Below are 14,624 nucleotides of genomic sequence, written 5' to 3' on the forward strand. Positions count from 1 at the left end.
TTTCTGAGGATTTATCATGAATCGATTAATTGAAGGTCAATTTTCTTCCCAAATGTACTAAATTGAGGAGGAATTGACCCCAACCCTGGTCTGCTCAGCCCTGTCCCGCTCACTACGCTTTAGGGGGACATGAGAGGTAACAAAGGGATGGTACCGACCTACAGACACACACCACTATGGCCTACATCACTATATAGCCTACTAATTTGTATTTATTGTTTACTATAGTTTATTTTAGTAAATACTTTAACACCTTTTTTTCTTAAAACGGCATTGTTGGTCAAGGGCTTGTAAGTAAGCATTTCACTGTAAGGTCTACACCTGTTGTATTCGGCGCATGTGACAAATAACATTTGATTGATATCTCTTTAACCATACTGCTGACATTGCAGTATGTTGAAACATAAATTGTCTAAGGGAAGTGAAGGGCTTTGAAAAAGGAGGGGGGGCTCAACCTTAAACTCAAACCTCAGGACTGTTAAATGCTCAAGCTTCAATTTGACAGAGGCTCAAAATTGTTACCAGATATGATATCCTCTGTGGCCCATACTTCAGCTTGTAAATAATAGGCACACAGGACTGGATGAAGGAAAGTAAATACATAATTGAAGAAATTAACATTGAGGAAAAACCAGGCTACAGATTGGCCCCGGAGGAATGGATTCCCCCCTTGGGCTTGAGAATCAGGATTACTCTTTCTATAAACTACTAACAGGTCTGGAGACAGTACAAACCACTGGTCCCATATTCACAAAACATCTCAGAGTAGGAGTGCTGATCTAAGATCAGGTCCCTCCTGTCCATAAAATCTTATTCAATATGATCTAAAAGGCAAACCTGATCCTAGATCAGCACTCCTACTCTGAAAAACTTTATGAAAACAGCCCCCTAAGCTGCAAGTGAGATGACTACTACAGTACATAATGCAGCAACAATGTAGGCATTGTCAATCAATTGACTTCTTGGCTTCTCTAAGCAGATGTCCACTGCTTTGCAAGTGTAATCTTATGTGTGAGTGTGTGTGGGTTGAGTGTGTCACAGCTGAGGGTTGCCTGGAGTAATTGTGTTAGTGATAGTGGTGCTGGACAGAAGGTAGAACCATTAGGGAGCAGGGGCAGCAGGTGTGGCGTTGGGGATTTGAAAGGGGAGTAATTGTGTTAGTGATAGTGGTGCTGGACAGAAGGTAGAACCATTAGGGAGCAGGGGCAGCAGGTGTGGCGTTGGGGATTTGAAAGGGGAGTAATTGTGTTAGTGATAGTGGTGCTGGACAGAAGGTAGAACCATTAGGGAGCAGGGGCAGCAGGTGTGGCGTTGGGGATTTGAAAGGGGAGTAATTGTGTTAGTGATAGTGGTGCTGGACAGAAGGTAGAACCATTAGGGAGCAGGGGCAGCAGGTGTGGCGTTGGGGATTTGAAAGGGGAGTAATTGTGTTAGTGATAGTGGTGCTGGACAGAAGGTAGAACCATTAGGGAGCAGGGGCAGCAGGTGTGGCGTTGGGGATTTGAAAGGGGAGTAATTGTGTTAGTGATAGTGGTGCTGGACAGAAGGTAGAACCATTAGGGAGCAGGGGCAGCAGGTGTGGCGTTGGGGATTTGAAAGGGGAGTAATTGTGTTAGTGATAGTGGTGCTGGACAGAAGGTAGAACCATTAGGGAGCAGGGGCAGCAGGTGTGGCGTTGGGGATTTGAAAGGGGAGTAATTGTGTTAGTGATAGTGGTGCTGGACAGAAGGTAGAACCATTAGGGAGCAGGGGCAGCAGGTGTGGCGTTGGGGATTTGAAAGGGGAGTAATTGTGTTAGTGATAGTGGTGCTGGACAGAAGGTAGAACCATTAGGGAGCAGGGGCAGCAGGTGTGGCGTTGGGGATTTGAAAGGGGAGTAATTGTGTTAGTGATAGTGGTGCTGGACAGAAGGTAGAACCATTAGGGAGCAGGGGCAGCAGGTGTGGCGTTGGGGATTTGAAAGGGGGCACTTGTTTCTTGTTTTTTCTTTTTCATTATTTGTGTATTAGTATTGTACTGTTAGACATTTTTTGCACTGCTGGAGCTAGATACACAATTTCGCTGCATCTGCTTTATCATTTACATATCAGTGTAAGAAGCAAATTAACTGATTTGGTTTGTACAGGCTTGGGTTGGGTTCACCACTCTTCCTCAGTGGAGCGTTACCCAAACGCGCAAAGTGATTTATGAGCTGCATTAGTGATGCTGGGAGCGATTCCTTTCTGAGGGCTTACGTCCTACTCTGTGATTGCCACTGTTTGTGTTTTTGTGTGTGTATATGCGAGAGAAAGGAAGTGTATGACTGTATGTGTGTGTACATCCGAGTTTGTGTGTATCAGGGTTGGTGTCGATTCCTTTTCAATTCCAGACAATTCAGAAAGTACACTAGAATTGGAATTTAGTTTACTTTCTGAATTGATCTCAACCCTGGTGTGTATGTGTGTGTATTTGTGTCTCTCTGAGTGTAGTGTGTGTGTACGTCGAGGGTCAGATCCTTCCGAGTTCCCACCACTGGTACCTGCTCTAGTGTTTCCCTCCTGGTAATGGGATACAGTGGTGTTTGATGGATAGTTGTTTGAGTGATGGATAGTTGTTTAAAAGACGTAATGGGAATGATTAAATGAAACAGGGCTGAGAGCCCATGGTTGAAACTGCAACGCCACTATACCCAATGACCCTGCCCTCCAGTGGAGGCTAATGAGAACGGCTCATAATAATGGCCGGAACGGAGCAAATGGAATGACCCATGTGTTTGATACCATTCCACTTATTTTGTTCCAGTCATTACCACAAGCCTTTTCTCCCCACTTAAGGTGCCACCAACCTCCTGTGATGCCCTCTGTCTGATGGGGCAAAACGTATGGGTTGAGGTAAAGATAACCAGCCTTTATGGCTGGCCCTAGAGACACTATTTGAGGTGTTTTTCTAGTCTTCCTACATAATGAGTGATGAGAGGGTGTTTCAGACATAATTATGAGTGATGAGAGGGTGTTTCAGACATAATTATGAGTGATGAGAGGGTGTTTCAGACATAATTATGAGTGATGAGAGGGTGTTTCAGACATAATTATGAGTGATGAGAGGGTGTTTCAGACATAATTATGAGTGATGAGAGGGTGTTTCAGACATAATTATGAGTGATGAGAGGGTGTTTCAGACATAATTATGAGTGATGAGAGGGTGTTTCAGACATAATTAGAGGGTGTTTCAGACATAATTAGAGGGTGTTTCAGACATAATTGAGTGATGAGAGGGTGTTTCAGACATAATTATAAGTGATGAGAGGGTGTTTCAGACATGATTATGCACTATAGCTGTATTTTATTATGTAATGTAACCATGCACTGTCTATCCGAGATTGCTAAATAATTAGTTACAATGGCTGCTTCTGATGATTCCTCTTTCCAAGAAGAGCTTGATGACAAAACCATGTTGTTAATTTACATAGGAACATACAGCCCTATTTTTTTGATCCAGAATACACTGAAGAGGAGTTGAGACAGCGAGGAAAAATAATTGCGAGACTAACAAGCAGTGGCGGCAGCCTAGACCAGCTGGGCCAGAACTCAGGAGGACAAATTAGCTTGCTAGTACCACTGCAAGGCAAGCTAGCCAAGTTTGGCTATGTACTTGATATACCTAAAATGTACTATAGTCTAATGTTATAGCTAGCTAGCTAACTAGCCTAGCTAGCCTCCGTGCCTCTCATTAGGAGCAAAACTTGATAAATGTTTTGATGATAATGGCGGAGAGTAGCGGAAAGACTATGGCTTTATGACTCATATTAGTTTTGGAGTAACTATACCTGTGTGTTGTAGCTAGCTAACGTGTGTCTGTAAGACATCTCATTCTACACCTTGCTGCTACAGTAGAATTCATCAGTACACAACGATTGCCCATGAATGTGTAATACCATTTGTCTTTCTCTCACAGACAATACCACTTGTATACAAAGAAGTTGATGACCCAAGGAGATGTGAAAGATCCCATAACAAAATGTGTGTATGTTAAGATACATTTGAGTTTGGTGGAGGAGGAATAATGGTCTTGGGCTGTTTTTCATGGTTTGTGCTAGGCCCAGTGAAGGGAATGCTACAGAATTCAATGGCATTCTAGACGATTCTGTGCTTCCAACTTTGTGGCAACAGTTTGGGGAAGGCCCTTTCCTTTTTCAACATGACAATGCCCCTGTCAACAAAGCGAGGTCCATACAGAAATGGTTTGTCGAGATCGGTGTAGAAGAACTTGACTGGCCTGCACGGAGCCCTGACCTCAACTCCATTGAACACATTTGGGAAGAATTGGAACGCCGACTGCGAGCCAAGCCTAATCGCCCAACCTCTAACGCTCGTGGCTGAATGGAAGCAAGTCCCCTGCAGCAATGATTCAACATCTATTGGAAATCCTTCCCAGAAGAGTGGAGGCTGTTATAGCACCAAAGGGGGGGACCAACTCCATATTAATGCCCATGAGTTTGGAATGAGATATTCAACGAGCAGGTGTCCACATACTTTTGTTCATGTACGTGTATGTCAGACATTAACATACCTGTTGTGTAAACTCACCTCAGTTAGACAGACTAATCTATTGTTTTATTGAAACATGATTACTTGCCAACAAATTAAAGTTGAAATGATACACCAACTTTCTGCATCAATTGTTTTAGCAGTAAGTGTCACGGGCTGGCTCGAGGAACAACAGGAGAGGTAGAGTCAGGCGCAGGAGACAGAGTTCGTGACCACACTTCTTTATTTGAAGCACTGTACGTGGTCGACAAGGTATAGGGGCGCAGCCCTGAAAGATTCTGCGGTGGTGTACACAAATAAAAGAAACCACTGGCAGAAGGAAAAAAACTCAATACACGTTCTTTACGAACACACAAAACCCGGACAAGCAACACAATCACGTACAACCACATACATCCTACGCTAACCTAAATAACCCCCCCTTACTAATGACTAACCCAAAACAGGTGCGTGCCTACCTAGACCTAACCAAACGAAAGTGAAACAAAAAGGGATCGATGGTAGCTAGTAGGCCGGCGACGACGACCGCCGAGCTCCGCCCGGCCGAGGAGGGGCGCCACCATCCGTCACTGTCGTGACAGTAAGTCTAAAGCTAGTTTATCCAAATACATTTCATTAATATCACAATGAATTGATCCAGTTCAAGTCAACACTTTATTGATTTTTGATGCAGCAGGAATGATTAAGTCACTTGTCAGTACACTTGTAAAACATATTATATGAAACACCATTATATACTGTACATATGTACAAAAGCGATCACTATCTATACCACAATGCAGTTGTGAGCATACTAAGCATTCTATACTATATTACAACATCAGTCGAACTGAATATGGATATTGTGTTGGTTGAATGTTCCAGGCAGGTTCCAAGACGTTCTTCAGCAGGTGAACCTCTTCTTGAGATGAGTAAAGCCAGCTGGTTGTGCAGGCTTTGGCGTTATGGCAACATTGCCAGGGTTGTTGGGATGGGGGGCTGAGACTCTGGCTCCTTGTAGACAACCGTCTGGTCCTTTCTGCACTCCACAGCCAGGTGGACAGGCCTCTTTTACCCTTTCTTTACCACCCACTGCTTCGACCTCTTGCACAATGATTAGCCACAATAGTGGACTTGTTGTTAGCCTTCAAAATAAAAGTAGGGCATAATTCTACTATTTGTATTCACGGTCAATGGCAAACTGCAAATTCCACTATTGTGCCTAATCCTTATTGTGGCTAGCTTCACAACACATGGTCCGGTCGAGCCTCACTAGCCAGATGAAGCTAGCTGGCTGCTTATAACTTTGGGCAACAGGGTTAAGTACCTGGCTAGCTATTTATTTTCATGAACTGAAATTCAATTTCAATAGGCGAACAACAAGTGGCAACCTAGCTAATACTTACAAGGATTCCTAAATCATTGCTAAGAATAATGAAAATGACTGCAGTTTCTACTGGTCATTGTTTTCAGGCTGGTTGTATTGGTGCTAGCTAGGTACCAAGCTAGAGCTAGCTACCCCAGAAGTTGTGGTCGAACAAATGATGCTTTATTACCAACGCGGTATTGTAAACACTAACACCGGGGAACCCAAGAGCAGACTCAGATGAGGAAACAGGGATGAATGAACCAAAATATTTCTTGTTACACAGAGATATGGAGTGCAGATCCGGGGAAGCTCGGATGAGTTGCAGAAAAACCAGATGTGGAGACAGAGGTTGGAGTTGGCTGAGTAGAACAGGGTAAACAGATCCTGAGGGGAACCCAAGGTTGTGATGGTGAGTAAAATCCAGAGGTAGGTAGTTGGGTGGTGAGATGTGGACCAGGAGACAGGAGCCAGCGACAGAGCGGTAATTAGCAGAGATTACGATCTGGCAGAGTGGAAGTGGCAGGACTGAGTATTTGTAGAGGTCTTGATTATGGAACGAGTTGCAGCTGGAAGGGATTTGCTCTGACTCCAGCACACCTGTCTCCAACCACACAATCACACAGAGAGGGAGAGAGCGAGAGAGAGTACTGGGGGAGTAACTGCAGGTTAAGAAGACACCGGATGAACACCAGAGGGTATAGCAGGAGCAGAAGTGACAAACACATTGTGGCCGATGTTTGCAGCCGGTGTTTGCAGACTTTTTTGTACAGGTTTGACAGTGCTACTGTATCTTTTGACACAAAGACCCAAACAGAGTTCCATAGCATGTGTGTCATGAAGCTAATAGCAGTGACGCTGTTACTGCTTAACTCCGGTAGGGCAACATCTGAAAAATAGCGCACTTGGTAGTGTACCGGTGCTCGACCAGTCGGCAAAAGCCAACATCACCCACAAAGAACGGTTGATTGTCAAGGGCATTGAATTCCATTATCTTGGCTTTAATGGATTTTGCCTTTGAGTTGTCGCGCTGAAATTGTCTTACCCTTTCAAATGACTGCTCGACTTGTTGACTGCTCGATCCACATAGCAGATATTGTGGGCTAGGTTAGGAATGCTGTGTTGCACGTGTAGCGCAACATTTTAGGTGGTGTCATTGCATCATGTACCTTACGTTATATAGGTATGCACAGTAGCTTTGACATCGGTTTTTAACGGTGTTAAACTAGACATCGGGCCGATACTCATTTTTAGATAATATTGACCAATTCCGATATGTTCACCGATATATCGTGCATCCCTAGTAACAACACATCCACCACGCTGATCCTCAACACGGCGGCCCCTTAGGGGTGCGTGCTCAGTCCCCTCCTGTACTCCCTGTTCACTCATGACTGCACGGCCAGGCACGACTCCAACACCATCATTAAGTTTGCCGATGACACAACAGTGGTATGCCTGATCACCGACAACGATGAGACAGCCTATAGGGAGGAGGTCAGAGGCCTGACCGTGTGGTGCAAAGACAACAACCTCTCCCTCAACGCGATCAAGACAAAGGAGATGATTGTGGACTACAGGAAAAGGAGGACCGAGCACGCCCCCATTCTCATCGACGGGACTGTAGTGGAGCAGGTTGAGAGCTTCAAATTCTTTGATGTGGTCCAAGCACACCAAGACAGTCGTGAAGAGGATACGACAAAACCTATTCCCCCTCAGGAGACTGTTAAAAGGTTTGGCATGAGTCCTCAGATCCTCAAAAGGTTTTACAGCTGCACCATCAAGAGCATCCTGACGGGTTGCATCACCACCGGATGTCGGTGTCAGAGGAAGGCCCTACAAATTGTCAAAGACTCCAGCCACCGTAGTCATCGACTGTTCTCTCTGCTACCGCACGCCAAGCGGTACCGGAGCGGCAAGTCTAGGTCCAAGTGGCTTCTAAACAGTTTCTACCTCCAAGCCATAAGACTCCTGAACATCTAATCAAATGGCTAACCAGACTATCTGCATTGCCCCATGTACATATGACCTCAATTACCATCGACACTGGTGCCTTTGCAAATTGACTCTGTACTGGTACCCCTTGTATATAGCCACGCAATTGTTATTTATTGCTGCTCTTTAATTTTTTGTTATTCTTATCTTACTTTTTTTGGGGTCTTTTCTTAAAACTGCGTTGTTGGTTAAGGTTGTTACTACAGCATTGTTACATCACTGCATTGTTACTACAGCTTGTAAGTAAGCATTTCACTGTAAGGTCTACACCTGTTGTATTTGGCGCATGTGACAAATGACATTTGATTTGAAGGTCATTGTCATCAGCAGCAGGATTAGTCTGTAGGACACACAGTAGTCAGTGATTAGACTACTTTGTCCCCATCAATACACAATCAAACAAGGTACTATATCTACCCACCTCCCTCATGTCAATAGATCATGCATACTAACATTCACACACACACACACACACACAATACCCACCCCCAACAGACACCAGTCAGTCACCCACACCATCGCCTCCCTAATAATAACTCATTTTCTCCAATGTAGACTTCAAGCCTTACAATCAACTAAGCCTCCATAATACAGAGAAAACTACAGTAGAAGTCGTAGCCTACTTGTAAACACACTAACTATGACAACAAGGCACGGTCCATGTGTATGCCTAGCTCCAGTATATTTATTTGCTCATCATGGGAAATATTTAGTAGACTTTAGTATGATTTTAGAAGTTGACTTACACTAGTTCCTGGTGCTGATGTTGACGCCTCTACTTATGTTGATGGAATCGAACTCTAAATAGAACACATAGTCACGTTAGCCTCAGGTAGTTAGTTAGGTTACGTTAGCTAACCGTTAGCTATTAAGCTAGCTAACGAAGCTAATGTTTGCTTGAAAAGTTACAAATCACATCGCCAGATAGCAGCTGGCTAATTACATGTTTTGGAATGTCTAGCCAGCATATTATGAAAGCTAGCTAGCTAGATTTTAGTTTAGATAAACAAATGTAGTTTATTAGCTAGGTAACGTTAGTTACGTTACCTCAGCTTGACTTATTTTCTGCTGCTCTGATGCCTTCCCCTTTGAAGTGTAGTGGAAAATCGATGGCATAGCTTCTCTTTTCAAAGTTCAATGACATGGCAACCCCATCAGTTGAGACTTCAGTTCCGTTTCGAAATCCTCTGGCTGTCAGAAGGTGGGTGTAGCTGGTGCATGAAGTCAGGCGCAGGAGAGCATAAATGAGTGAGCAACGTACTTTACTCAAAATAAAGGCACAAGGTAACAAATACACTTGACCAACAATAAACGGTAATCAATTACGCACGGGTGAAAACAGCACCCGTCGAAAACCAGCCATAACGTACCGAATGAACATAGAAACAATCACGTACAAAAACATGGGGGAAACAGAGGGTTAAATACATGAATATGTAATTGGGGAATGAAACCAGGTGTGTAGAAAACAAAGACAAAACAAATGGAAAATGAAAAGTGGATCTGCGATGGCTCGAAGACCGGTGACGTCGAAGTCGACCGCCGAACGCCGCCCGAACAAGGAGAGGGACCGACTTCGGCGGAAGTCGTGACACTGGCTGAAAGTGCTAGCTACAGACACAGACATTTGGTTATTTCTCACAACTGGATACGACTCCACTTAGCGGTACTGTGTCCTGAAATAAATATGAATTCTGGATATTGTGGTTTGCTTACAACCAGGAAATGTAGCTGGCCCCTTTCTACCGGTGAGATCGTATTTGCGTTTAGTGAGGAAATTCTAACTTTTTATGACACGTATAATATAATAATTTCATATAAATGGACATATATAGTAGAATTGAGCAGTGGTGAAATTTCCCTTTAACATTTTACATTTACATTTTAGTCATTTAGCAGACGCTCTTATCCAGAGCGACTTACAGTAGTGAGAGAGAGCTGACCCAAGACTGAACCCAGACATGTAAAACACTGCAAAGCACCTCATCTTGTGTTTTCTCTGCATGTGTTTGGCCCTGGTGTTTCCCAGGGCAGTGCTTTGTGCGTTGCTATTAGTGACAAACCTGCTTATCTTGGGTGGGGTTGGACATTCCTGTCTTTTGGGTTTGGACAGGTCTGTTCTCCTTCCTTCTGCTGCAGGAGCCCAGGGTGGAGCCTTGCCAGGGCCAAAGGCTGAGCATCAAAGTGAGTGAGTGAGTGAGTGAGTGAGTGAGTGAGTGAGTGAGTGAGTGAGTGAGTGAGTGAGTGAGTGAGTGAGTGAGTGAGTGAGTGAGTGAGTGGATACATGAGTATATTTGTGTGAGAGCATTTGTTAATGTGCATCTGGGTCTCAGTAATTTTTTTGAATGCGTGTACATATTTGTGTGCTTAACTGCATGCCTTTTCATGTACCGTTTTGCATCTCAGTCCATTTGTCTTAGCATGTGTGTATGTTACGATGCATTTGAGTCTTTGTGAGTATGCAAACGAGTACAGGGTACAGGGTTTGTGTGTGCGTATGTGAGCGAGCAGCAGGTGTGTACCACAACTTTTAGTTTGTGTTGCAGTGTGTATGTGTGCGAGTGTGTCTTCTGTATGTGTCATCCACCAAAAGTATTTGAGCTCGGAACAATAACACGTCCACTTCCTCCCCCTGATATCGCTGTGGTTACAGTCGAGGGATTGCAGACGGGACAGACCGTATCAGTCCAGATCAGAGCAGCAGCCTTTGTTGTGTTTTGGGTTGACTTGTCGGGACTGCAGCTGAGAATATTTCCTCTCCCGACACTTTTATCAGAGTTCTACTTTCCTCACAAGGAATCTAAAAATAATGTCTAACTCCCATCTGTAATTTGAAGCTGAAAATTCTGACTTATTACATTTTTTAACAGCTTCTAACACAATTAATACGTTTTGGTAAGTTTACTTTGAAAGTTCCAATAGTTTTAGTCAGGGGTTGGAACCAAATTTCTTTTCAGGTGTTTGGGATCCATTCCACTGTTCCAACCTACAAACTAAAGTTCTGATCTGGTTCGAACCTCCAAAAAGTACAGGTTTATGTAGTTCCTTTCTGTTCCTTTTTAAACCTCTAAAATAAACCTCACCAATCAGTGAGGATAGAGCAGCTTGCTATGGAGCGGGCAAGCTGTAGTTTTTTACATGCACGATGGATAGACAAGTGTAAGGCGTGAAATATGACTGAAATTTTACGGGTGGGGAGAGAGCGAGAGAGGGTGGAGGAGGACGCTTGGCCTCAAGCACTGGGCATCTTGTTATGACATGCATTATCTAAATTAGGCCCACAGAATTAATCCTACGGAGGAGAGGCTTCTATGGAGGAACTTTGAATGTCTTTGAACTTCCGATAGTTAGCTTAACGTGGGACCAGAGCTAGCTAATTAGCGAACAAGCTTGTGTGTGCAGAGCGTCACCAGAATTTAAATTAAAAACACATCTTACCTTTCTGTAGTTAATAAATCCAATGTGAAACATGATAACTATATTATCCTTAGTATTGAACAAGTTAATCAATTCTTCTCTAATTAAAAATCTCACCCTATTTTTTGAATCACGTTGTAACATCAGTAGGCTACAGTAGACTATGCTTCAGAGGGGGATGTGCAGGTAGCCTACAAATGCAAACACACTGGCAAATAGTTTCAGCTGGCAGGCAGACACCAGAATAGGTTTTGATGTGATAGAGTGAGGGCTTTGCATAGGCGCTTTGTTGCATTTTTTGTGGGACTGAAAAAGTGCCCACAGCGTAAAATAACGTTATTAACTGGTTTTAGTTGATATCTCTTGCTGTTTGAAGTAGTGTGGACTTGGTGTTCTGTCATTGCTTCAAAGTGCCGAGTGCACAGACAAACACCTGCTAAAATTAAAAGGGCATTGCTGAAATATTTTGGCATTTCTGTCCCTTCAGCAAGTGGATATAATTATTCTAACATAGTATAGAATAAAGTTAAATAATCACACGGTGCATCTTTGATCTTTGGCATCAGTATGAAGAATAGCGACTGGAGTTTTGCCTGACCAAGAAACAATCCAGGCCCTAGTAAATAATGGGTTATAAGAACGGCAGGGAAAAATAGACATTGTAGACTAGATCAGGAGGGAATTCCACTACATTGTTGCTAATGCTGTGAAGCGCTTGTCTGGGGTTGGATCACTCGGCAGAAGGATTTCTTTCACAACACCCTGCCTCTGATAAGGGCTTTTTAGCCTGACTGTTTATGAGAACGTGGGCTGATTTTATGCCTTTAAATGAAAGTGGTGGAGTGTCAGGTGCTCATCTCATCTGTGATTAAGTAGAGAGAGGTGTACCACTCTGCTCTAGTCTTTAGTCTGACTATGCCAATGCCCCCCATTCACCCACACCCACTGTCTAGACGGGATAAACACCTGTGTTTATAGACCCGCCGATTGACATACACACCTGACTGTGGTTGAAGTAGAAGGGGTGGAGTCAGATGATCATAATGCCTAGTTAAATGAAGGTTAAATAAAAAAATACATAAAAAATGATTGACAGGTGGTGCTGCTTTAATGAGGGAGGGGAGGGGGAGGGATGATGGAAGGGGAGGATTAGCCAATCAGGCCTGAGGAAGAGCACCTGCAGAGAGGTGAATATAGTAGCAGCTACCACCTGCTCAAGCTGTTGGAGAATGATCAACGTGACTGCTGCTCATACATATCAAAAGGGATTGGTAAAAATAGTGTGTATGTGTGTGCGTGTGCGTGAGTGCGTGTGCGGTTATAGATGTGTGTGTGTGCGTGCATAGATGTGTGTTTGGGGGTGCGTGCGTGGTTGTGTGCATTCCTGTTTGTGTGACTTTATGTATGTGTGAAAATGTGTGTTTGAATACGTGTGTGTGGTGTGTTTGTGTGTGGTACAGTGATGAAATAAGCATTTGTCGCAGCGGTGCTTCTGGTTCCCCAGCCAACAATAAGAACCCTAACAATGCCAATGAATCATGTTGTTTGAAGAGAGAGAGAGGAGATAACAAAGGCCATGGTGTTTAGATTTTTTTTCTGCGATCTGTCTCTATCTGGGTCTGCTGTGGGGGTACGTGTGAGCTGACTGAGGTTTCCTAGGCAGAGACGGCTTGATGATGAGAGTCATTATATATATCTGTTGACATGTTTGTGCTTCCAGCTGGGGCTTAATAGCGTGACTGGGGCCAACTTCTCAGGGCACCATGGAAACTCCATCAGAGGGTTGGAGCTAGATGACAAAGTGACAAGGCTGTCATGGTATTACACACACACACACACACACACACACACACACACACACACACACACACACACACACACACACACACACAATGAAACACTGTCTCTTTTCATTATGTAATCACTTTCTCACGACTGAGCAGAGATACTCTGGAGTGATAGCAAAGTTGCAAAGCACCCTGCCAATTTTAGGAGGGGACTGTTTGACGAAACAAATGGCGATACAAGTCAAACCTTAGGAGGCACCTTCATCATGAATAAAGCACAAACATTGTATAGCAATCTGAAAACACTGTGAGGACATCACACTTTTAGGGACACTACATTGGAAGATACCACAGTAAATCAGGACTGTTCCTTTCTCATGAGTCACTGCGAATCAACATCAAACATCATTACTGTGCCATCAGCCTAAGGCCCTATACTAGTATCCTGATTCGAGAGAGCGCATTACACACTTCTCCCATCTCTCCTCTCCATCACACAGCACACACAGCCTGTAGTCAGGACCACAGTCCAGAGAGCTGGCCCCACTTCTCCTGCTCCATTCAGATCCCTGCTTCTAAGAAACCAAATCCCACACAATCTCTGTGGATAGGCCTATCTGACTTCAGGATCAGCACCAGAGAAATCTCCCCTTCCTGTCTTTCGCCTGGCAGGGCAGAGCTCATGCATGCCAGCCCCTCTGTGTCTGTCTGAGTGGGAGGGAGGGAGGGGATAGGGAGAAGAGGAAGAATAATGTGTATGAGGGAGGAGAGAGGATGAGAGGATAGAGGGAGAGGGAGAAAGATATAGGGAGTGAGAGAAATTGAAGGAGAAACAAAGAATGTGATTGTATGAGAGCGAGAGAGAGGGGAATAACAGAGATTGCTTTGGTTATTTGTACCTGTTGATTTCATACCAGTAAAGAACATTGAATTGAAGGATAGAGAGAGTATGTGTGTGTGTGAAGTGAGTCAGAATGAGAGCGAGGGTTTCAGAATAAGAGCGATGGACCTGAGTGCTAGCTGTGCTCTGAGTCGCTCTGTCTGACAGTGCAATAACAGCAGCTACTGTGCAGTGACTAGTGAGCACATGGAGATGACACAGAAATCCAGCCAGCCAGCCCTCTACCAGGTTCAATATCTATCAGGACATTGATGCTAAACGTACAGTAGAGTCCATGGGGCACAGCCTTGGCAGCGTTTACAGTCTACCTCGCCATGTTTATTAGCATAGCCATCACGCTACAGTTTTATATCTCACAGCCTAATGGAGATTCCTCCTGACACCTGCGTTGTGTTCAGACTGCCGAGCAGAAAAGAAAGTGATAGGATGTAGAATGAAGGGAGCGAATAAGATAGGAGGATAATGGTTGAAAGTGCCCCTAAGCCCTAGCTTAGTCCAATATCTATTTGTGCTGTATTCTAACACCTATAGCAGGCATAACAATGACCACGGGAGTTGGTAAGACAGCATAACAGATGTTTGAAGTCTGTTTGATAAATGACCTTGTGATGTACACTGAGTGAGTGTGTGTATGTGTGTGTGAAGTGAGTCAG

General features: G+C 44.0%; 2 long non-coding RNA genes across 2 annotated transcripts in view; one reads left to right on the forward strand and one right to left on the reverse strand.

Annotated features, from left to right (window-relative positions):
- The window catches only part of LOC123724506 (uncharacterized), a 140,299-nt gene that overhangs the window by 74,360 nt on the left and 51,315 nt on the right, over positions 1 to 14,624 (forward strand). The gene's annotated exons all lie outside the window — the stretch shown is intronic.
- LOC145858636 (uncharacterized) lies at positions 4,732 to 9,479 on the reverse strand. The gene is made up of 2 exons (XR_014379113.1): positions 8,914 to 9,479; positions 4,732 to 8,666 (listed from the first exon to the last, which is right to left on the reverse strand). It is a non-coding gene; the product is annotated as an uncharacterized LOC145858636 (long non-coding RNA).

The sequence above is a fragment of the Salmo salar genome, chromosome 10 (assembly GCF_965601325.2).
Source record: "Salmo salar chromosome 10, fSalSal1, whole genome shotgun sequence".
Lineage (NCBI taxonomy): Eukaryota > Metazoa > Chordata > Actinopteri > Salmoniformes > Salmonidae > Salmo > Salmo salar.